Source organism: Podarcis filfolensis, assembly GCF_964270895.1.
Source record: "Podarcis filfolensis genome assembly, chromosome: 6".
Classification (NCBI taxonomy): domain Eukaryota; kingdom Metazoa; phylum Chordata; class Lepidosauria; order Squamata; family Lacertidae; genus Podarcis; species Podarcis filfolensis.
The window spans coordinates 88,193,716-88,216,401 of record NC_139609.1 but is presented as its reverse complement, the minus strand read 5'-3'; the positions used below and the strand labels follow the sequence as shown (position 1 = coordinate 88,216,401).

The following is a 22,686-nucleotide window of genomic DNA, read 5'->3' as shown; positions in this document are numbered from 1 at the left end:
TGCCCAAAGTGGGGCTTGAATCCATAACCCAGAGATTAAGAGTCTCATGCTCTACCAGCAGCTATGATAAAATAAATCACAGAATACTCTCAGTTACCAGCTGGGCAGAAGACTAAGCAGGTACACGGGGTACCTGGTCACAGTCTTCCCCACTGTGGTCAGTTGTGTTATACTTCTACAGCAGGGGTCAGCAAACTTTTTCAACAGGGGGCCGGTCCACTGTCCCTCAGACCTTGTGGGGGGCCGGACTATATTTTGAAAAAATAATAATGAACGAATTCCTATGCCCCACAAATAACCCAGAGATGCATTTTAAATAAAAGCACACATTCTACTCATGTAAAAACACCAGGCAGGCCCCACAAATAACCCAGAGGTGTGTTTTAAATAAAAGGACACATTCTGCTCATGTGAAAACATGCTGATTCCCAGACCGTCTGCGGTCCGGATTTAGAAGGCAATTGGGCCGGATCTGGCCCCTGGGCCTTAGTTTGCCTACCCATGTTCTACAGTGGTACCTCAAGTTACAAGCACCTTGGGTTACAAACACTTTGGGTTACAGATTCCGCTAACCCAGAAATAGTACCTCGGGTTAAGAACTTTACCTCAGGATGAGAACAGAAATTGCGCGGTAGCGGTGCGGTGGCAGCGAGAGGCCCCATTACCTAAAGTGGTACCTCAGGTTAAGAACGGTTTCAGGTTAAGAACGGACCTCCAGAACGAATTAAGTTTGTAATCAGAGCTACCACTGTATTTCAGTTATTTCTGAATTTCCATCTATTAGAATATGCAAATTCCATGCAAATCATTACCCGCTTTTGGGTAATGCTTCCCTTCTTTTTCCACCCTTGCCATGACTGATCTTCCCTTGAAATAGGCAGACATAAAAGGAACATTGGGTGGGCCCTACTCTCAACTACACATGAGGCTACAGTGGGGGTCAGTTACGCTGGGGGAGTCATGTGCTGAATGCCTTCAAAGAAATCCCAGAATCCTTTGCAACACAAAGCAGCTCCTCAGTGGGCAGGCAAATGAAGAACTGGTTCCCCAAATGCAGGAAAAAAAATAGAGGGGAAGGGAAAACCCACATTATTATAAGCAAACCAATAGTACTTGATAGTAAAATTCTGGACAACAGCCAACCCCATTATAACTTTATCCCTGTAAGGCTTGAAGACAAGTGTTTTACAGACCTACTATTTCTTCAGCATGCAATTTATAAAGATTAAAGATTAACATTTACAGAAAAAAAGTTGCTGCTTAATAGTTTGGCGATGCCATAAAAACTAACACTTTTCATTATAATAGCATTTTATGGCACATAAGAGCCAGAACACCCCACAGGTCTTTTCCCTTCCTTCTCAATATCTAATGGGGGTGGGGGAGAGACATATGCACCCTTTAAAGAAAAGAGACCCCTCAAAAGAATAAAATAAAAGCTTTTGTTGTTGTTTTTCAATCCCCCTGCATCAGCAAATATATATCATTCCTTATGTCCCTCCAAGGTGAGGGCTGTTGTGCAGAGAGATAAAGCCTTGAGGAAAGAAAAGGTTTAAAATCAAATTAGTCATTGTATATGCATTCTGTGCCCATTTTGACAATGCAGAATTTTAATGAGCCAAAATCTGCAAAGGCATTTGCACTGACAACAAACTGTTTAATTCACTCGGCAATTCCAAAAGCAAGCTGGAGTAATGACTTTATAATTTTTAATTATCATGGAAGAGCCCTCATCTGTGTGTTCCTTTTCTTTCTCTCTCTCTCTCTCTCTCTTTTTCTTTTACGACTGTGCATACTCTATTAAAATTTTAATATCCATATTTTCACCTTCGGCCAGTAATATTTTCATTATTCTGCAAATAAAAACAGTAATGTAAACAAATCGTTGGCAGGCATTCACCAAGAATTTAAAAGAGCGACAACCAGCTGTATTGGTTTGAATTTGCATGCAGATTCAGGCTCTGAACTCCCCCCCCCCACACACCCTTGCCTGAACTTTATAAAGGACTTGTAAAGGCAAAAATCTCTGCTACAGTTGAGCCCTCAATCCATCTTTTGTTTTTTAATGCAATGGCAGACCATTATTATATTATATGATGGATAATATAAGATGACGTTTCTGAATATGTGTGGAGTACCTTTCTCAAATCAATGGGTAACCTAAGGGCCCCACACATCTGGAGTAATAGGGAATAGTTTTGAAGACAATTGCATACCCTCCAACACTTTGAACCCCAAATCCGGGACGCCATCTTCCTGTTTTGTTTTTTTTTATTGTGAGAGCTCTGCGGCCATTTTGGTTTTTGTGATCTCGCTTGATTTCATTCCACAGCACCGCCCCCCCCCCAATGTTTTTCCCCAGGCATGCTGCCCTAAAATGTGCAGTTTGGGGAACTGTGCGAGATCATGGCCCTGAAAAAGTGGGGGGGTTGGGGGGATCACACCGTAAAATCGTGAGAGATCACAGCAACCAACATGGCTGCCATTTCCCCATGATATAAAAATGGGATGCCCTTTTTCTGGGACACTTAAAAGTAAAGGGACCCCTGACAATTAGGTCCAGTCGTGGATGACTCTGGGTTGCGGCGCTCATCTCGCTTTATTAGCCAAGAGAGCTGGCGTACAGCTTCCGGGTCATGTGGCCAGCATGACTAAGCCGCTTCTGGCGAACCAGAGCAGCGCACGGAAACGCAGTTTACCTTCCCGCCGGAGTGGTACCTATTTATCTACTTGCATTTTTGACGTGCTTTCGAACTGCTGGGTTGGCAGGAGCAGGGACCGAGCAACGGGAGCTCACCCCATCACGGGGATTCGAACCGCCGACTTTCTGATCGGCAAGGCCTAGGCTCTGTGGTTTAGACCACAGCACTTACAGGGTATGAAATCATTTCCAGGTTGGATTGGATCCCACTAACTCTCATTTTCGAAACCAAACAATGTCTGATATAGACCAATGTGTTCGAAATTACTATTGGTTGGGGAGGTTTCGTTGTCAAGGCCAGCCTGTCATGAAACACACTGATCTACTTGTATTAGGTGGCAGACTGGGAGGGACAGCAAAACGAGTGTCCCCACACCGAATGCCCAAGGCTTACTGGGCCACCAAAATGAGTGAACACCAGTGGTGTCCCATCTAAAGAAGACTGGCAAGTTAAATTAATGGAATATGCTGAAATGGCAAAATTGACTATGAAACTAAGAGGAAGAGATGACAACGAATTTAAGGAAGAATGGAAGGTGTTTATTGCATATTTACAAAAGCAATGTACACAGGTTAATACATTAGCAGGGTTTTAAGATTACTTGTAATTTTGTTATGAATGTATAATAGGAATTCAAATAGGATAAAATTTAAGAATAGACATGCAGTACAGTGGTACCTAGGGTTACAGACACTTCAGGGTACAGACTCCGCTAACCCAGAAATAGTACCTCGGGTTAAGAACTTTGCTTCAGGATGAGGACAGAAATCGCGCAGCAGGAGCACGGCGGCAGCAGCGGGCGGCCTCATTAGCTAAAGTGGTGCTTCAGGTTAAGAACAGTTTCAGGTTAAGAACGGACCTCTAGAACGAATTAAGTACTTAACCTGAGGTACCACTGTATGTTGATAAATAAAAGAACCAAGGAAGGGATTAGAGGGAAGTCAATTTGTTTTGTTTCGTTTTTGTATTGTTGTTGTTTTTATTTTTGTTATATTTGGAAATCAATAAAATGTTATTAAAAATAAATAAATGAGTGAATACCAGCCATCAAATCCTGGTGGATCCTGGTGGAACAAGATCCCCACACCAGTGCTACAGGATGCAGGTGATGCTGTTGAAATTCTTCATGTCTAGCTCCAGAATGATAGGATGACTGGTGGTAAATGTAGAGGTCATAATGTGGCCAGGCCATCACCCATAAGAGGTACGTTGCCCTTTGCTTACTACTAGTGACATCCGACAGGGTCTTAGACAACAGGGAATTGTGCAGGGGGATGTGTGTCACTGAAGAAGTAAATGAATGGATGAATCAATGTAATGTACAGCTTAGCTTTGGATGAAAAGCAGACAGAACAAGTCTTGCTGATGCCGTTCTGCCCACTTTACCTCCAAAGAGCAAAAAAGAGAAAAGAAAGAAAAAGAAGGCATATCCCATTTCCCTGATTTAATAGACCATATTGGAAAGCAACCAGTATGGTTACAGAAGCTGAAACTGCACCTTTGGTCTCCTCACACCCCCTGCGAGCCTCTTTCCAGGCCAAAGTAGTAGTTTATGTCATATTTCAGATAGTGTTTGTGCTAGGAAAGGCTAATACAGTTTTATTTTCCTTGAAAAGTTATCCAGCTTCCATCCTTCATATTACTTTGATCTTGCTAAGCTTCCCACTTCTCTGTGTGTACACACACACACACACACACACCCAAAAAAAAAAATTGGTATCAAGCAGATTCAGGTACAACAGGCAAATCTTTTCCTCTTCATCAGAGCCTGACAATAGACTCAAAAGTTAAAGGCACCCCGTCCGGAAAAGCTGCAGTGCGTGACATTTTATTGAGACAACCCCCATAGGGGAATCAAACAGTGCGAAACATGGCTAACTTCAGCTGGAAATGCAAGCGATTAAAAAAAACCCCACATACACAGAAGCAAGCCAAGTTTACAGTCCAGTGCCAATACAAATGGTGCTGAACATCTCCTGTTAAGTTATGCCAAGCCCAAGTCTTGCCCGTCAAAATGTAAACTACGTGGGTTTAGCTCTCAAGTTTATATCCAAGCTGCTGGAAACTTACATGGCTTTGGGTGAAACTTTGCAAAACTGGGAAAGGCTTTTTAAAGAGGTGGCAACAGGAATTGTCTAGTTATGACAGCCCAATCTCTGAGCAGTGCGAGATTACAGGGGTTGGAAGCACTTACCCAGGATTCGTGTTTCCTTTTAGAAATTGAGGCACAGCGGAGAGTGTGGTGTATTTATGATATGTGGATTATTTACACATATATACAACCTGAGGCTAGGATGGAGGGGTTCCCAGCGTCGGCACCCTCAACGGGTCTTGTTTCTCTCATAGCCACAGCCTTGGATTCAAGCAGAAATCAAACATCATGCTCTGCCTCTCTGGCTTTATTTCTGGGTCACATCATTACCACCAACTTAACTCTAAACTAGCTTTTATCCTTCTAACTTGCTGTGAGCTGGGCCCACCCATTTGCCATCTCACAAACATCTTGCCTTTGTTCTCTTAATGGCCCTTCACCCCAGGTGATGACCTAATCAGGATGCTTGCTTATATTTTAACACTTGCTGGACCTAAGGCTTAGAAAGGCCTTCCAGTAGCACCTTAAAGACCAACTAAGTTAGTTCTTGGTATGAGCTTTCGTGTGCATGCACAGTGTGTATCTGAAGAAGTGTGCATGCACACGAAAGCTCATACCAAGAACTAACTTAGTTGGTCTTTAAGGTGCTACTGGAAGGAAAAATTTTGTTTTGTTTTGACTATGGCAGACCAACACGGCTACCTATCTGTAATTAGAAAGGCCTGGCACCCAAACTCATATGACTGTGTTGCAATGGTAATGTAGCAGCATAAAACTACGCAATTCTTGGCTGTCAAGGACCACACACAGTCAGTGAACACAAAACGGGGTAGAGGAACAGCAGAATAGTATATCAGCATGAAAGCAAACTTTAGCTATTTTAAAAGTACACTTTGGAGTTGGAGGGGAGTTGTGAACCATAATAATTCAGCCGCCATTTTTTTCATAGGGGGAAAAAACCAGCTGATCCATACTTCAGAAGATATGTCCTCAAGACTTCATGGTTAATTTTTCTAAGCACCAGGCACCTGTATTTTTGCAAGCCTGGTCCTGATGGTTTAGACTGGCCAGCACAAAAACAGCCAGGAGCAGCTACCACAGAAAGCTCAGTATCTTTGGTATGTGGCAAATCCAAGCGTACAGTAGATTAAGATGAGGAGGTCAGACGTCTGGGGATTGTGCTGGGCAATGGCTGACATAAGAGGAAACGCAGATGGCAAGCAAAGGAAGTAAAGAGGGGAACATGATGCTTTATTCTTCAGAAGCTCTCTCTGTGTTGTGCCACATCCCTGCATCTAGGATCCACTGTGAATATTTAGACGACCCATGGGTCACCACAATTTGGGGAAGCCCTCAGCACCCCTTCCTACACTTGAGAATGTGACTCTTCCATCATCTTCAGGCTCTGAAGACAGCTCCTCTTTAACTTCTCCTGCTCCACAACCATGGAGGACCATACAACTGCAGAACTGGCTACAGGACCTTCAGGACTTCAGATCACTCTCACAGGGGAGGAGAAGTCATTGGAAGGGAAAGCCCAGCCAGCCTTCTTAAGCTTTCAGATGTGTATGGGCCTCTGCTGAGACAACATCTTCCATGGCTCAGGTAAGAAGGCCTGATGTGGTCAGAAGAGGTTCTGCTAATTGATATAACATTCCTTGAAGCACTACGTCCAAGAAGGACAGGATACTGGGAGGTCATATGGAGCAAAGAGTCAGACATGCACAGTGAACAGAGGAAGAATTAGTCTTTCTCTCCCTCTTCCTAACTTGTTAAAATCCTCCAGCCTAATGGCAGATGGTTTTGTTAGTAAAAAGAGGCAAGATGGACCCATTGAGGTACTTACTTGCAGCCATTGCTCAAAAGGATTTCCAGTCTCAATGAAAGACAGATTCATTTTCTGTAAATGAGGGCAAAGTCACCCAAAAGTCTTTACTTCATGGATGGCATATTTCTGTTCAGCAACAAGCATTCTGATACATCCTGCTGCATCACTTTGATTCTCTTTCTTCTCCTTCTTCTTCTCCATTTTTTTTTTAAAATAAGATTTCTACCCACTATCCCTCCCTTCAATATAGATTTCAGGTCAAGTGCAGGGCAGTTTGAAAAGGCTTAGGCAGTTTGAAAAGGAAAATACTAAAAGGGCAGAAGTGACAAGAAAGGCTGCCTCTCTGTCGAAATTCATGAACAAGGGGAACACTCAGAGGGAAGATCATGACTGTCACTTTGATGAGCGACAAAGTGTGCCGTGCCTGATGCTGTCAGAGAAAGCACACCTTGTGCATTTCCTTTTTCTTTGGAAGCAGGGGATTGTGGAGAATTGTATCATGCATTTGCATAAATGCATTGCTTTCCATTACTAAAGAATCCTACATGTTGCTAACAATTGCTATAGTTTTTGAATGTTGGGCTGTTGCCTTCTCTGGCGGGCAGTGAAGGCTGTCGCATTACAGCTAAAAGCAAACTGCCCCACCAACCTCTGTCTGTTCTCAGCCAGCTGTCATTTGCCTGCCTTCTCGCTTGCATGCAGTCCAGGGGAAGCCCAGGCTCTCAACATCCTCCACCTTAAACTCAGTGGTGAACTCAGAAGGGATGAAAGATGGAGGGCAAAACTGGAATTAGTTGGGCCTGTCTGTCATTGCCTGTGGCTCCCCCTACTGTTGTCCTCCCTGTCTTCCACCTGGGTCACCACTGCTTTAGTATTATTCTGAAAAAATGAGTTCACATTGCATAAGGGTGTGGGGAAAGTTGGCCTTTAACAGAACACACTTCATCTGTTGGAAGATTCAATTCCACCTTTAGTTGCAGACATGGGATTGTTACGTGTCACATGTCTGTTTACAATCCAGCACAGTTAGCTGGCCTTTCGATCCAAGGATGCCATCATCATCATCATCATCGTTTTATTTGTATGCCGCCTTTCCATAGTTGAAACTATACTCAAAGCGCCTAACAACATAACAAGATTGACATAATTACAAACATAGCAGAAGTCATAAGCAATAAATAAAACGCATCAAAATGTACACAACCAAATGGAAACAATTTCCACATAAATCATAAGATCTAAGTCTAAAGATACAATATCATCAGTAACAGCAACAAGCTCTCTCAACCCCCCCATAAACAATACTCCAGCCCAAGAATCTGTTCAACAGCTTTTGTAGCTGGAGTCAGTCCACACACTACTCTCCCAGGCCAGATGGGAAAAGGCCACCGAGGCAGGGTGCAGGTCTTCCAGGGCTCACAGCCAAGATGGTATCATTTAAAACAACACATATAAAAATAAAAAACCATTTAAAAGAGGAGTCGTCGGTGCTAAGCAGCAGGCACAGTCGTTGTGAAGCCTGACAAGCCCCTCCCCAAGCCAGGTGGAAAGAGGCAAGGACAGGGCCCTGTAGGCCCTCAGCAGGCAGTCCTCCACTTCAGTGTGGTAAGAGAGTCAAAGTCACCATCAATTTACTGATATGCACTGTTTTTCCCTCAGATATATTGGCTTGACTCCTAACTATCTGCACAATTAAATCTTATTTATTTACTGAACTTATTAATCACTATGTGAATAAGTTCTTCAAGTTTTTTTAAGTGGCATGGAGCTTAAATAAAAAGAATACATGTGTTTGCCATAAAATACAAGAAACTTCATAAAAAGCCCCCAGACAAAGCCCAATAATACAGCAACCAAAGCTTTGGCGGCGGCAGATCGCCAATAATAGCTGGCAGCTGCCAGTCATCAGAGTCCACCAAATGCAGCAGGAGGGAGGAGGAAAAGAAGTTGTTACCTAGTGCTGAAAACAAGTTAGTGATGATGCCAGGCAGATCCCACTGGGGTAAAATAACTACCACAGTTGGTAGCTCATAGCATGAATGGTTATTTGGGATTTTGTATATGATTGTAAAATTTGCAGGCTGTTTTACATTCAATATTACTGCAATAGAGAAACGATTTGAATTTACGCGAGTCACTTTATTTATTGTAATTATTGTTATGAGATGCATATATTGGACCCTAATTAAAGGTAAAGGTAAAGGGACCCCTGACCATTAGGTCTAGTCGTGACCGACTCTGGGATTGCGGCGCTCATCTCGCTTTATTGGCTGAGGGAGCCGGAGTACAGCTTCCGAGTCATGTGGCCAGCATGACTAAGCCGCTTCTGGCGAACCAGAGCAGTGCACAGAAATGCCGTTTACCTTCCCACCAGAGTGGTACCTATTTATCTACTTGCACTTTGACGTGCTTTCGAACTGCTAGGTTGGCAGGAGCAGGGATCGAGCAACAGGAGCTCACCCTTTCATGGGGATTCAAACCGCTGACCTTCTGATCGGCAAGTCCTAGGCTCTGTGGCCAGCGCCACCGGACCCTAATTAGGTATCTGCACAAAAGCTGCTTCCACTCACAGACAGGGCTAAGATCCAGCAGAGGTCCCATTGGAAGAAGTGGGGAGAGGAAATTTCCACCATTTCCCGCTTCTTCCTGCATCATCTGACACCACCTCTGGAGCACGTTCCCAGGGGGCACGAAGGAAAGGAGAATCAGCGGAAGTTGCATTCACCCCCTCTTCTGCTGAGGAAGCTCTCACTGAGAGAAATTCGAGTTAGGATCCAAGCCTTTGTGATCAGAGTGGTTCACGGAAAATTGAATGTGCAAATACGATAAAAGCAGAATATCCATAATACGCAATTATGCTACACTAACAACACAGCAATGACCATTTGACAAGTAACAGGTCATTCAACACATATCAGGAGATTAACTGAGCGCAGAACACGCCAACAGGTCAATTAACAATCCACAGGCAAGCTTCTGCAAAATTCTAGTTGTGAACTGCAAATGAGACTGTGACGTGGCATACCGCATGTGAAACTCCTTGTCTTAAAGAGTTTGGCTAATTTCCTTTTTACTCACGTTCTGCCAATACCTGGAGACACTTCATCAGTGGAGGGGAAGAGTGTCAGCAGCTCAGGGGTGGGACATCTGCTTTGCATGTAGAGGGTCCTGGGTTCAAATTCTGACACCTCCATTCTTGAAACCCTGGAAAGCCACTTCCAGTCAGAGTCAAGAATACTGAGCTAATTAGACCAAGGAGGAAGCTTCTTATGTGTGTTTTTTTTAAGGTATTCAATCCTATCACAATTTTATTTATTGCAAGCTCTAGCCTTCTGTGCTCTTTGTATTATTTCTGGGCTTCTCCTAGTATTTGTTGCTGCTAGTAATTGTTTTAATGACAGACTTGCTTTCTGTCTCATTAGCCACTTTTGGGACAGGTAAAGTGGGAGGGAAGGTTTTCTTTTTCTAGAAATGCATAAAACAAAAGCTACTGCAGCCTTATCCTGAGGCAATTTATGGGTCATCGAAAGAACAATCACTCGAAGAACTTTTGCCAACTTAATTGCCAGACACCTAAAAAATAATAAGAATTGGGTTTTTTTTTTGCCACAATGTGATAGTAATTAAATTCTGAGCAGCAGGTCATCAGTAAAGGACAATTCACAAGCATACATCACTCAGAAACAAAATACATTATTTCCACAAGAATGTGTGAACTGCTTCAACTGGGGGGGGGGGGATCTTTGTTAGGGATCATGTGAAGTGACACAAAGAATTACTTTGTGGCGATCAATTTCTGAAATGCAGATGTTCAGAGAGAGAGAGAGACATTTGGAAGACTGGGAGGGTCTGAGGCAGCAGCCATCAGGTGCTTCAAAAACACCATCCCAGAAATCATGTGTTAAATTAGTCTCAGAGTGCACCATTCTCTACAGAAAGTGGGACAATGTTTGCTAACCATCGCCCAGACATTAATCTGTGGACATTTGGGATTGCTGCAAGGTTCTTGCGGGGAATATTTGAGCGGAAAGGCTTAAATGCGCAGCTGAAGCAAAGCCAGAGAGACTGAATGAATATAATGTGTATGGCAAGGAGTATGGTGACTGTGAGATAGAGAAACCCCTGTCAACTTTTCATTTTAACATTTCTGTTTCCTGCGATCTGGTTGTTGTTGTTTGTATTGCCTTATACATTTTGTATTTTCTTCTGGTTCAAAGGTGGGAGAACAACAACCATAATTATAATGGTGATACTCAGTGGGATATGAGAGTGACCAAAAAGAAAACAGCAGATCCCAAAACTAAGATACTTTCAAGAATGTATAACTTGCTGTTAAAATGGAATACGCAGGATGAAACGGTTAAATCTGCTATGATCAAATGGGCACAAGATATTGGTCACAACATTATGTTTGCTGACTGGGAACAGTTGTGGACCACCGGTATGAAATTTACGGCATGTAATGCCTTAAGAGAGAATATTATGAAAATGATATACAGGTGGTACATGACACCAGTCAAGCTTGCAAAAATCTATCATTTGCCCGATAATAAATGTTGGAAATGCAAAGAAAATGAAGGTACATTCTTTCACCTTTGGTGGACGTGCCCAAAGATTAAGGCTTTCTGGGAGATGATCTATAATGAAATGAAAAAGGTATTTAAATATACCTTCCTGAAGAAACCAGAGGCCTTTCTCCTGGGCATAGTCGGCCATTTGGTGCCAAAGAAGGATAGAACTTTCTTTATGTATGCTACAACAGCAGCAAGAATACTTATTGCAAAGTATTGGAAGACACAAGAGTTACCCACCCTGGAAGAGTGGCAGATGAAGGTGATGGATTATATGGAATTGGCGGAAATGACTGGCAGAATCCGAGACCTGGGAGAAGAGTTGGTGGAAGAAGACTGGAAGAAATTTAAAGACTATCTTCAGAAACACTGTAAAATTAATGAATGTTAAAATGATGTTGGATTGAAAATAAGTGGCATTAGCAACAAAGTTAATAAGAATATGCAAAAATGAATTGATAAATGGATGAAAATATAGAGTTATAATATGTTAAGATATAGAGTTAAGATAAACGAAAGAGGGTAAGGATTTGCTGATTTGACTATTTAAATGGGAATACAAAAAGGGGAGGTGTGAGGAGGTCAAGGAAACAAGCTAATGAGTTTAAAGTTACTAAAAACGGATTTGTTTTTAATTCTTTGTTATCTATTTGTTTTTTGTATTTTGTATTTTTATTCTTCTTTTTTCTTTTTTATGTATTTTTCTGTCTTCTTTTTTGTATCTTTTTCTTTCTATGTGACTTTTTTCTATTTTGTAAACTTATGTTTTTGTAAAATCTCAATAAATATCTTTCAAAAAGAAAACAGCAGATTTCTGTGCCATGACATGTCCAGGCAGTTTACAACAAAGTCCGATATTATAAAAGGGAGACATCTATTCATAGCAGGGGTGGGGGGTGGAGGACGCAATCCTTAAATAAGCAACACAAGAACTCTATGAACTCAAATATCTAAATAGCAGTTATACTACTAGCAGTAGCAGCAACTACTCCATTTGTCTAATCCAGTTTCTCCTTTCATTGCTTCCAAAAAGGGAGTGTCTTAACCAACTGCTTAAAACTAGAAAGGGATGTGTCAGATCAGAAGCAGATTTTGGGTTCGCCCGCACTGGGCACCAAGCTGGAGATGCCTAGTGTACTCTCAGAGCCTGAGTTGTGGAACATCAGCTCCTTTGATTGGCAGGCAGTATGAAGCCTCTGGATTGGATGGGCCCCGTTAAGGGTGAGGCCTCTTTCCCGGACTGGTCAACAGCTCAGTTCCTTCAGCATTCAACTCCTCCAACTCAAACTCCAGCACCAGCTCAAGCCCTCAACATAAGCTCCAGAATTGATTTCAGGGATGTGGGCAGGAAAACACATACGCTCCAGGTCTCAATTCAGGTGTGGCCAGCCATGGTCCTGCGCTGGCCTGGCCTGATGCACCAGAGCAACAGAAGTCAGTATGGCCAATGCATTTGCATTCTCTCTCTCTCTCCCAATCTGGTTGATATGTGGCACAAAATTAATGCTTAGCATGCTACATGCCACGCATACCCTGCTCCGTCACAGAAAATGTTAGCTTGAATTCCTGATATGACAACTTGAAGTGTTCAATATTTCATAAAAGCTTCACAGTGGGAGGAAAAAAACAACAATCTGTGATATGGCTCCCATTCTTAAGAGTATCTGACTTTTTTTTTTTAATAGCAAGTATATATAAAAATGCTATAGGCAATCAAGAAAAACAACCACCACCAATATTTTGAGAGTGGAGGAAAAAGAGGCTTAAAAGGTTGGGGGCCATCATAATTATGTTTTAAAGGGAGGTATTGATTGCTTACCGCCAACCACCCAAGGCACGGTGGTCACTGAATTCATAACTCTTTCCATCATACAATAAAAGGAAACCAACGTCTTAATAATCCAAGAAATATTGCAGTGTTGCTCCCCGCCCCAAATTCTCTGGGAATCAATGAAATTTAGAACCCTGGAGGTACTGATCTTCTATATCAGGGGCCATCCCATAATAAGATATAGTCCTATTATAACAGCACATCTCAGGGGGCGGGTGGTCTTTTTGAGAACAGAGAGGAAAGGCAGTGGGAGTGCATCAGTACAAAACTTCAACATGGAGGTCCAGTGATACTCTGATGTGGTCCCCTCATGTCTGTGCCACGAAACATTGGATGCAAGGTCACTGAGCATCCTCAGTTATGGCACATGACGCATCACCATCATTTTGAGAAAAATAGCAAAAGAAGCAATGGGGGGCAGGATGCATGCTTGTGTTTCCAGCTTTCGGAACCCCAGGAGAATACAAAAGGTCTTTCTTTGCCTCCCAGAGGTGCAAAAAGATCTAGCCAGGTGAGTCTATACAGGACGGAGAGGTATACAATGGCAACATCACAGCAGAAAAGACCTCGTTCCTAACAGAATAAGAGACGGAGCCAGTAGTAATCAGGGGACTTCTTTTAAACTGCTTAGTGGCTGACCAACAGCCCCGCAGCTGCATTCTGGACCAGCTAAACTCTGTGAGCTATCTCCCTTCTCAAGGGCAGCCCTGTGCAGAGCACACTGCACTTATCAAAATCAGGACTGGACATACTGCTTCCCCACTTTGCATCGGATTCCAGACCTCTGATTTGTTCATCTATTTTGGGGTGCTCAAACGTCTCTCTCCGTGGTGATGTTCCCCGAGTCTCTGGTGTGCTCATTTCCACAACCCTCTTGCCCTTTCTTCCTTCCCGGTTGTCTACGTAGATGAGGAACTTCGATTACAAGCAGGCAGAGGAAACTGCTAAGGTTACAGAGACAATCTGTCAGCAAATGCATAAAAGGTGCTAAAGGACTTTTGATTTAAAAGACAAGAGTTCTGCTTTATATAAAAAGCAAATACACAGTCTTTTGCAGATAGATCATTATATTTAGCTTTGCGACATTTAAATGGAGGTTTCCAGCTACACTGTTATTAGTTATGAAAGGGTGGAGGGGGGTGGAAATGTGTTTGGCACGTAGGAATGATTTCCGTTCCTTGCGAAGGCCCAGAACCAATTTGTACCTTACTGTGCTATGGACTTCCTTGGTATACAGGAATATAGGAAGATGCCTTATACAGAGTCAGAACAATGGTCTACCTAGCTCAGTAGCATCTCCAGTGACTGACAGCAGCTTTCCAGAATTTCAGATGGGAAGTCTCTCCCAACTCTACCTGGAGACGCTAGGGACTGAACCTGGGATTTTCTGGACGCAAAGTGGATGTTCTGCCACTGAGCTATGCCCCTTTCCCTGGCAAGAAGAAGTTTACCAGAAGAGGAGAGAAGAGATTGAGGTTCCTGAGACAAACGCTGACCTGAGCATCAAGGAACTGTGATGAGGAGCCAGGGCTAAGGAAAAAGTAAACTCAAGTTTTTCAAGTTGCACTTCTTGTAACACAATTACATAGGTTCTGGCTGTTATTCCTTTATCCCTTGATAAAAGGTAGTCCCTCAATGAAAGCATTCTTCTTCTCAGATCTGTTTCAAACACAGAGTGGGTGACAGTGTCTAGGCCAGGAGGACAGCAGGCCCTCCAAGTGTCCCTATTTTCCATGGACAGTCCCAGATTTACAGAAGTCATTCCAGTTTTTGATTTGATCCTGCGTCTCCTTAGGGTGTTCCTATTTTCATCGGAGAAATGTTGAAGGGTATGGTAAAGGTAAAGGGACCCCTGACCATTAGGTCCAGTCGTGACTAACTCTGGGGTTGCGGCGCTCATCTTGCTTTATTGGCCGAGGGAGCCAGCATACAGCTTCTGGGTCATGTGGCCAGCATGACTAAGCCGCTTCTGGCAAACCAGAGCAGAGCATGGAAACGCCGTTTACCTTCCCACCAGAGTGGTACCTATTTATCTACTTGCACTTTGACGTCCTTTCGAACTGCTAGGTTGGCAGGAGCAGGGACCGAGCAACGGGAGCTCACCCAGTCACGGGGATTCGAACCGCCGACCTTCTGATCGGCAAGTCCTAGGCTCTGTGGTTTAACCCACAGTGCCACCCGCGTCCCATTTGAAGAGTATGGTAGGATGGCCCTATTTTCATCAGAGAAATGTTGGAGGGCATGGAAGAGGATGTTCCTATTTTCATCAGCAAAATGTTGGAGGATATGAGACAGGGCAGCTCCCGCAACATAGTTCTTCCACTAAACAGCTGACTTGACAGCAGCTAGAGACTGATGCTACTGCTCCGTGGTACCCACTGCAAAGTTGGGGAGCAGACAGCAGAGGCAGATTTAGGACAGCACAACTGGTTCTGCCACACTGGGCACTGAGCCTAGGGGGTGCCACAGAGCATCACAACTATGACATAGTGAACTGAGCAGAATGAAAGGCAAGGGGGGGGGGATTTTGGCCATGCACAGGGCACCACTGAAATTTGAAAGACCAAAGTCTGCCCATTGAAACAGACAAGTAGGGAAAGCATCAGCCCCTGACAGGGTAAGTAGCAGCTGCCCAAATATGATGGGTGCCAATGAAGAAGAAGAGGAGGAGGAGGAGGAGTTTGGATTTGATATCCCGCTTTATCACTACCCTAAGGAGTCTCAAAGCGGCTAACAATCTCCTTTCACCTCCTCCCCCACAACAAACACTCTGTGAGGTGAGTGAGGCTGAGAGACTTCAGAGAAGTGTGACTAGCATGATGAGTCTCTATCCTAGCAACAGTAGATACAAGAGAGAACACAAAGGTGCAAAGGCTGGGAGTCTCCCCAATTGTAGGGAGAACTCATTATAGCAATACAAGCGACAAAATTTAAGAGGTAGTAGAGCCTGGGTCTTTGGAAGTCAAACATTCATACATTCCATAATAAAAAAGGAGATACAGATATAGATAGATAGATTCCATCTTTCCCCTCTTTTTGAGTAGATAACAGTCAGATTCATCATTCAAATGAATCAAACTGAGGATGTGCTCTTATGTATCTGTGGCATTAAATAAGATTTGCTCCACATACTGACTTAGCAAAGCAGGATTTTCCATGTCCAGCACTTGTGTGGCGATAGAAAATTGCTTCCAAGAAATGCAGAGTTTTGTGTCTGACTGCTTTTTTGTGTGTTTGGTGGGGGTAGCTATTACAAATGCCTTGATGCTTAGCTACAACATTTTGGGCCGTTGAACACCAACAATGTGCAAGGAGAACCTGTCGTTGAAAATGAAGGCTTAACGGCTCATGTCTGCTAAGATGCAAATATATTGAAATAGGAATATATATATTATTGATAGTGCTGCTAGGTGTTCAATATGATCACCAATCTCTCCCTGCAGAAAAGTTGTTATATATTTAGGCCTGTTCAGTGCTGTCATTATTACTGCAACTACTAACAGTTGCCATTAATTTGATTTTAATTAATTTTTATAATGAAATGTTTTTAGAATGTTGGATTATTTGATTGTTTGATTATTTGATTGTTGTTAGCCGCCCTGAGCCCGGCTTCGGCTGGGGAGGGCAGGATATAAATAAAATTTATTATTACTATTATTATTATTATTACTACTAGAGTTCCCTCCCTGTTTGTAATTTTTAATGGACTGTTCATATTTTTTAAGCTCTATCCATAGGCAAGTGAAAAACCTATTATGGTTCAGAGTTTGGCCATATTTTCTGCACAAGGCAGAACGATCTGTCTAAGCAAATTTCCATCACTTCAATTTCAAAAATATGTATTTGAGTCAGCAAAAGAGCAAACAGTAAATATGTTACACACACACACACACACACACAATCTGGACTAAAAACATTTGGGGTTTCTCTCTGTTTTCTCTTCACAGAAACACAACACACAGCCTCGTGGGCTTTTAATAACTGGGAGGCAATTGCAAATTTCATAAATGACATGCAAAAACCTGCATCACATCCATCTAGAAAGCTGAGATGGTTATGTAGGTTAATCAGGATATATATAGTGAAGATTGGACATTACCAAGCTGTTTTCTGCCTCTGTATATAATAAATGAAATCATTATGCTTATGTGATTATATACTCCAAGATTACACCACAGTAGTAAGAAATCTCATTTTGCCCTACTTGCTTCTGTTCCTGATGCCTTGAGTAGCTTGTCCAAAACTTGCTGAGTTTGGGGTTGCAACCCTGATTACTACAGCTATTTGACATGTGCAGTATGTTGTTCAGAGATGGTTAACCTGTGGTCCTCCAGATGTGGCAGGAATATCATCCCCCAACACTGGCATGGCTGGTGCACATTTGAGTGCAACAATATCTGGAGGGCATCAGGTTGTTTAGTCCTGCTTTGGTTTCGATGCTATAATGTACAGTGGTACCTCTGGTTACGAACTTAATTCATTCCGGAGGTCCGTTCTTAACCTGAAATCGTTCTTAACCTGAGGTACCACTTTAGCTAATGGGGCCTCCCGATGCTGCCGCTGCGCAATATCTATTCTCATCCCGAGGTAAAGTTCTTAAACCGAGGTACTATTTCTGGGTTAGCGGAGTCTGTAACCCGAAGTGTTTGTAACCTGAGGTGTTTGTAACGCAAGGTATCACTGTATTTATATTAACAATTTCAAATGTGCTGTAAGTCACTTGAAGAACTTAAGCATCTAGCACGTGTGTATCATCATCACCCTCATCTGGAGGGTGTCTCAGGTGAGCTGCAACAGAGCAGCAGGACAAAAACCAAGATGCGGGTGGGTTTAAAACAAAAAACCTGTGAACAATTCAGAGCTGCCTTTTGTCCACAGCAGCCACATACACACAATACATTTTAGAGCATCCTTATACCACTTTAGGGACGCGGGTGGCGCAGTGGGTTAAACCACAGAGCCTAGGGCTTGCCAATCAGAAGGTCGGCAGTTTGAATACCCGTGACAGGGTGATCTCCCGTTGCTCGGTCCCAGCTCCTGCCAACCTACTAGTTCGAAAGCACGTCAAAGTGCAAGTAGATAAATAGGTACCACTCTGGCGGGAAGGTAAACGGCGTTTCCGTGGCTGCTCTGGTTTGCCAGAAGTGCCTTAGTCATGCTGGCCACATGACCCAGAAGCTGTACGCCGGCTCATTCGGCCAATAAAGCAAGATGAGCGCCGCAACCCCAGAGTCGGCCACGACTGGACCTAATGGTCATGGGTCCCTTTATACCACTTTAACAATCATGGCTTTCCCCAAAGACTCCTGAGAGCTGTAGTTTGTTAAGGGCAGTTGTTAGGAGAGTTGTTGTTAGAGAGTTGTTAGGAGGCACTTCAAAGAGCTACAATTCCCAGGATTCTCTGGGGAAAGCCATGACTGTTCAAGTGATATAAGAGTGCTTTACAATCTATTGTGCTGGCAAATTCACCAGCTCTTTATATGAAGAGCGGCTGGGGAGTGCAGAAAGGGGAGAGAGAGAGAGAGAGAGGGAGAGGGAGAGGGAGAGGGAGAGGGAGAGAGAGAGAGAGAGAGAGAGAGAGAGAGAGAGAGAGAGAGAGAGAGAGAGAGAACCCTAAAGCACCTTTATATTAAACAGTGACATGGGGATATCCATGTGAACATAATGCTTATGGTGTCTTTTCCACAGGTCAAAATGAGATGAGTGAGCATTTTGCATTCTTTCATTTAAAAAAATTATATCATTGCATTGTTTTTATTGCACCACACTTTCCTTACGGTGGCAGAGAAAAAGGTATCTCCCCAACATAAAAAAATAAAATTGAGGAGGGGGTTCCAAAGATGAGGTGCCATAGGCTCTGTCTCCTGTCCTCACCTGTTTTCCAGAAGTGAGGAGACTTGAAGATAGGGTTTACAGGATTATCTTAATACCTGGACTGGTTTGTATAGGAGAAATCCCAAGCCATGTGAGCCTCAAACATTTCAACCAGCACATTCAGTTGCCATTGGACTGAGAGCTGGTGCAACGGTGTTACGCCTAGTGAGATATACTTCATGAGCTGGCCCCAGTTACCAATCTAGCCACTCTATTTTAGGCTAGCTGCAGTTTCTGAGCAGTCTTCAAAGGGCAGCCCCATCTACAATTCATTGCAGTAGCCCAGACAAGATTCCACCAGTAAATGGGTAAAGGTAAAGGGTAAAGGGACCCCTGACCATTAGGTCCAGTCGTGGATGACTCTGGGGTTGCGGCGCTCATCTCACTTTATTGGCCGAGGGAGCTGGCGTACAGCTTCCGGGTCATGCGGCCAGCATGACTAAGCCGCTTCTGGCGAACCAGAGCAGCACACAGAAACACCGTTTACCTTCCTGCCGGAGCGGTACCTATTTATCTACTTGCACTTTGACGTGCTTTCAAACTGCTACGTTGGCAGGAGCAGGGACCGAGCAACAGGAGCTCACCCCATGGCGGGGATTCGAACCGCCGACCTTCTGATTGGCAAGTCCTAGACTCTGTGGTTTAACCCACAGTGCCACCCGCGTCCCATAGTAAATGGGTAACCACAGCCAAATGAAGAAAGCATTTCAAAACTCTGTGGGGTTGTTGTTGTTTTTTTCTAAAAGTCCACCATAGCAAAAAGAAAAAAAAAAGGGAGAGAGAGAAGTGGAGAGTTTGGAGAAATGCACACACTGGATAGGATAAAGCAGAATTCAATACCTAATAGCGAAGGGTAAAAGAGAGGCATTTAGCCGTGTCAAACAGAGCATGGTACCTGTCAAGTATCTGCTCTCTACAATGTCATGCAAGAGTGTACGTGCAATTTCCCAGATGGATCGCCCCCTTATACATTTCAGCTCCAAAGAGTTGAAGAAGATTCAAGATGCCGCTGTGCTCAGTGCTTCCTTATCTGTTTCCCCATTTATATTGAAAGCGTTTCATATTTGCTAGGCATTCTATTTTGGACTCAGAATGGGGAATTAAAGTCCTTCCATGTTACCATTGGACAAAACTCTCGCTAACTTTCAGTGCCTATGATCAAAGTTCCATCAAGATTCCACAGGGATTTTGAAGTACATTTTTTTAAAAAAAAAGACAGACAGACAGACAGACAGAAAGAAAGAAAGAAAGAAAGAAAGAAAGAAAGAAAGAAAGAGAAAAAAACACATGACACTTTTGGGGAAGGCTGGCCTAGTAAAGAAATCAAATTCTACATCTCCAGGCTTTAAGCTTATTAAATAGGAGGGAAATGAAAAATGTATGACCAGGGATAAAAGAAGCATTCTTGTCTGCTGGGTTCGCTGGTTTTTGAAGTCAGAATCTTTGTTGTCAGCAATCAGGGTTTGGTGGCAATTTAGCACCCGGTGAATGGAAGGTGGGCTGTGCCGTGAAATGTGAGAAACTTGACGCAGATGCCGAACTGGGCTAGGACAGCCGTCCCTTGCTAAGCTGACAAGAAGGCAAGGCAAAATATTATTGCCAAGCAGAATGCTCAGTTTGTTCATTAGCTGGGCTGCACACACTAAAGGACTAAGATCTTGGTGCTGACCACTGGCACAAAAGCCTCCAGACTACCATTCTCCCTTTCCCCCACCCCAATCACCCGCAGCAATTCACCTCTGGCTGACTTATGTGTAGCACAGACCAAAATATCATGAAATATTAAAGAATGGCTCTGAAGATCATTATCTGACACACTGTGCAAAGTTAAGCACTAACCAAGAAAGCTTAATCGATGCCCTCTTGCTATTTGTTTTTCGCAAGGCAGCGCACAGCAAACACCATGTGCCTGCAACTGTATGAGAAACCTGAGAGCTGATGTGGCATAGTGGTTAGAGTGCTGGACTAGGAGCCTGGGAGACCAGGGTTCAAATCGCCACTCAGCCACAAAGCTCTCTGGGTGTCCTTGGGCCAGTCATCCCCCTCTTGACCTAACCTGGTGGTCCTGGATTCCAGACTGAATTACAGAGCAGAGGCAACTCCCAGTTTACACAAGGATTACATTCCAGGGCCTCCCCGTGTGTAACCGAAATAATGTACATTGGGAGCACCCTGGAGGAGAAGGGGGCTTGCACAGCTTCTTCCCCGCAGATCAGCTAAGCTGGTCAAGAAGACCTGCTGTCCCTCCAGCTTGCATGAGCTGTGTGGCAGCTAGGCTTGCTCAGCTGATGTGCAGGGAAGTGGCTGCGGCAGCTACACTACCCCACAAGTCAGCTGATAGGCGAGGAAGCCACCGGCTCACAAGGAGACACTCCCCAAAGCCCGAAGAGGATGTTCTCTTTGGGCTCTATGGAGGGTCTTCTTGCAAGCCAGGACGACTCTCCAGGGTGCTCCCCATTTCCGGGTTCCCCTTCCACATTCCCAACACCATGCACATGTGCAGTCACATGCAAATAGAGCATGCATAAATACAACCATAGGCTCATCCGTCTCATATGGATATTATACACACATCACTGGCTCCCAGTAAGTCTCCAAACACAATTCAAAGTGTTGGTGCTGACCTGTAGAGCCCTAAACGGCCTCAGCCCAGTATACCTGAAGGAGCGTCTCCACCCCCCATCATTCAGCCCAGACACTCAGGTCCAGCTCCGAGGACCTTCTGGTAGCTCCCTCACTGCGAGGTTACAAGGAACCAGGCAGAGGGCCTTCTCAGTAGTGGTGCCTGCCCTGTGGAATGCCCTCTAATCAGATGTCAAGGAAATAAACAACAATCTGACTTTTTTTTTTAGTAATTTTTATTAACTGGCCAATCACATCAAATTAAATCACATCACATAAATTCCAAATTACAAAGCCAAATTTTTAAATTTTGTTGGGGGAACCCATACTTCAAGATCCAAAGGGGGATTCAGATCATCTTCTTATTACTGCGTTAATGTCCAAATCAGTCCCAATCAGTCCAAACAAAATTCATAATTCTATCCAGTCTTATCTTGGTGTTTCCACATCATATCTTGTTCATATAATTTCTATTTTTCCTTTACGATCTCTTCTGTTAGTCTCCTTAAGCCGATAAGCAAAATAATAATCCTGTGTGGATTTCCCGTTCCTCCACTAAGTCCAGATGGTTTCCATATATCTCCTTCGTAGATAACATCGCTCTTTCCATCATAAATTTGGCATTTGTCGCTCTTAAGTCCCGCCGAGAAGTTGATCCACGATATGTAAACAACTCTATTTCTCTCTTTCTCCTCCCAGACCCAAGAGCTCCAACAATGCCTCCCAAAATGGCGACGGCATTTTTAACTGCGTCATTCCAAAACTCTTAGCTTTCCAGCTTCATCTTGAAACATTGCTTTGGTTCGAAAGTTTATCTCCACACAGCCTTAAATCCACAGCTTAAGTCCTTAGTTTCTGACTCATTAGGGGAGGGGATTCTTGTTAAATCGCATAAGAAAAAGGAAGGCAGGTTTTTTTTCCCCTCCCCCCTCAGTCATACCATATCTTGACGTATCTTCTCATAGTTTATTCTTGTCTTGTTATCAGAGATCTCTTCTGTCAGCAGTCTTTACTCCCCTTTTTCCTTGAAGCATGTGCAATTTATCTCGTCCAAATTGTTTCTTTTGAAGATGCTTGCAACTAGCGGCGCGAATCAGGGACGGCGTCCAGGAGTGCCGGAATCCCACAGGAGGGCTTTGTTCCTAGTGCCCCCACCCCCACAAATT

At 43.6% G+C, this 22,686-nt stretch overlaps 1 protein-coding gene across 6 annotated transcripts in view; it reads right to left on the bottom strand.

Moving 5' to 3' along the window:
- The window catches only part of CDH4 (cadherin 4), an 806,698-nt gene that overhangs the window by 536,738 nt on the left and 247,274 nt on the right, over window positions 1-22,686 (bottom strand). The window lies entirely within an intron of this gene.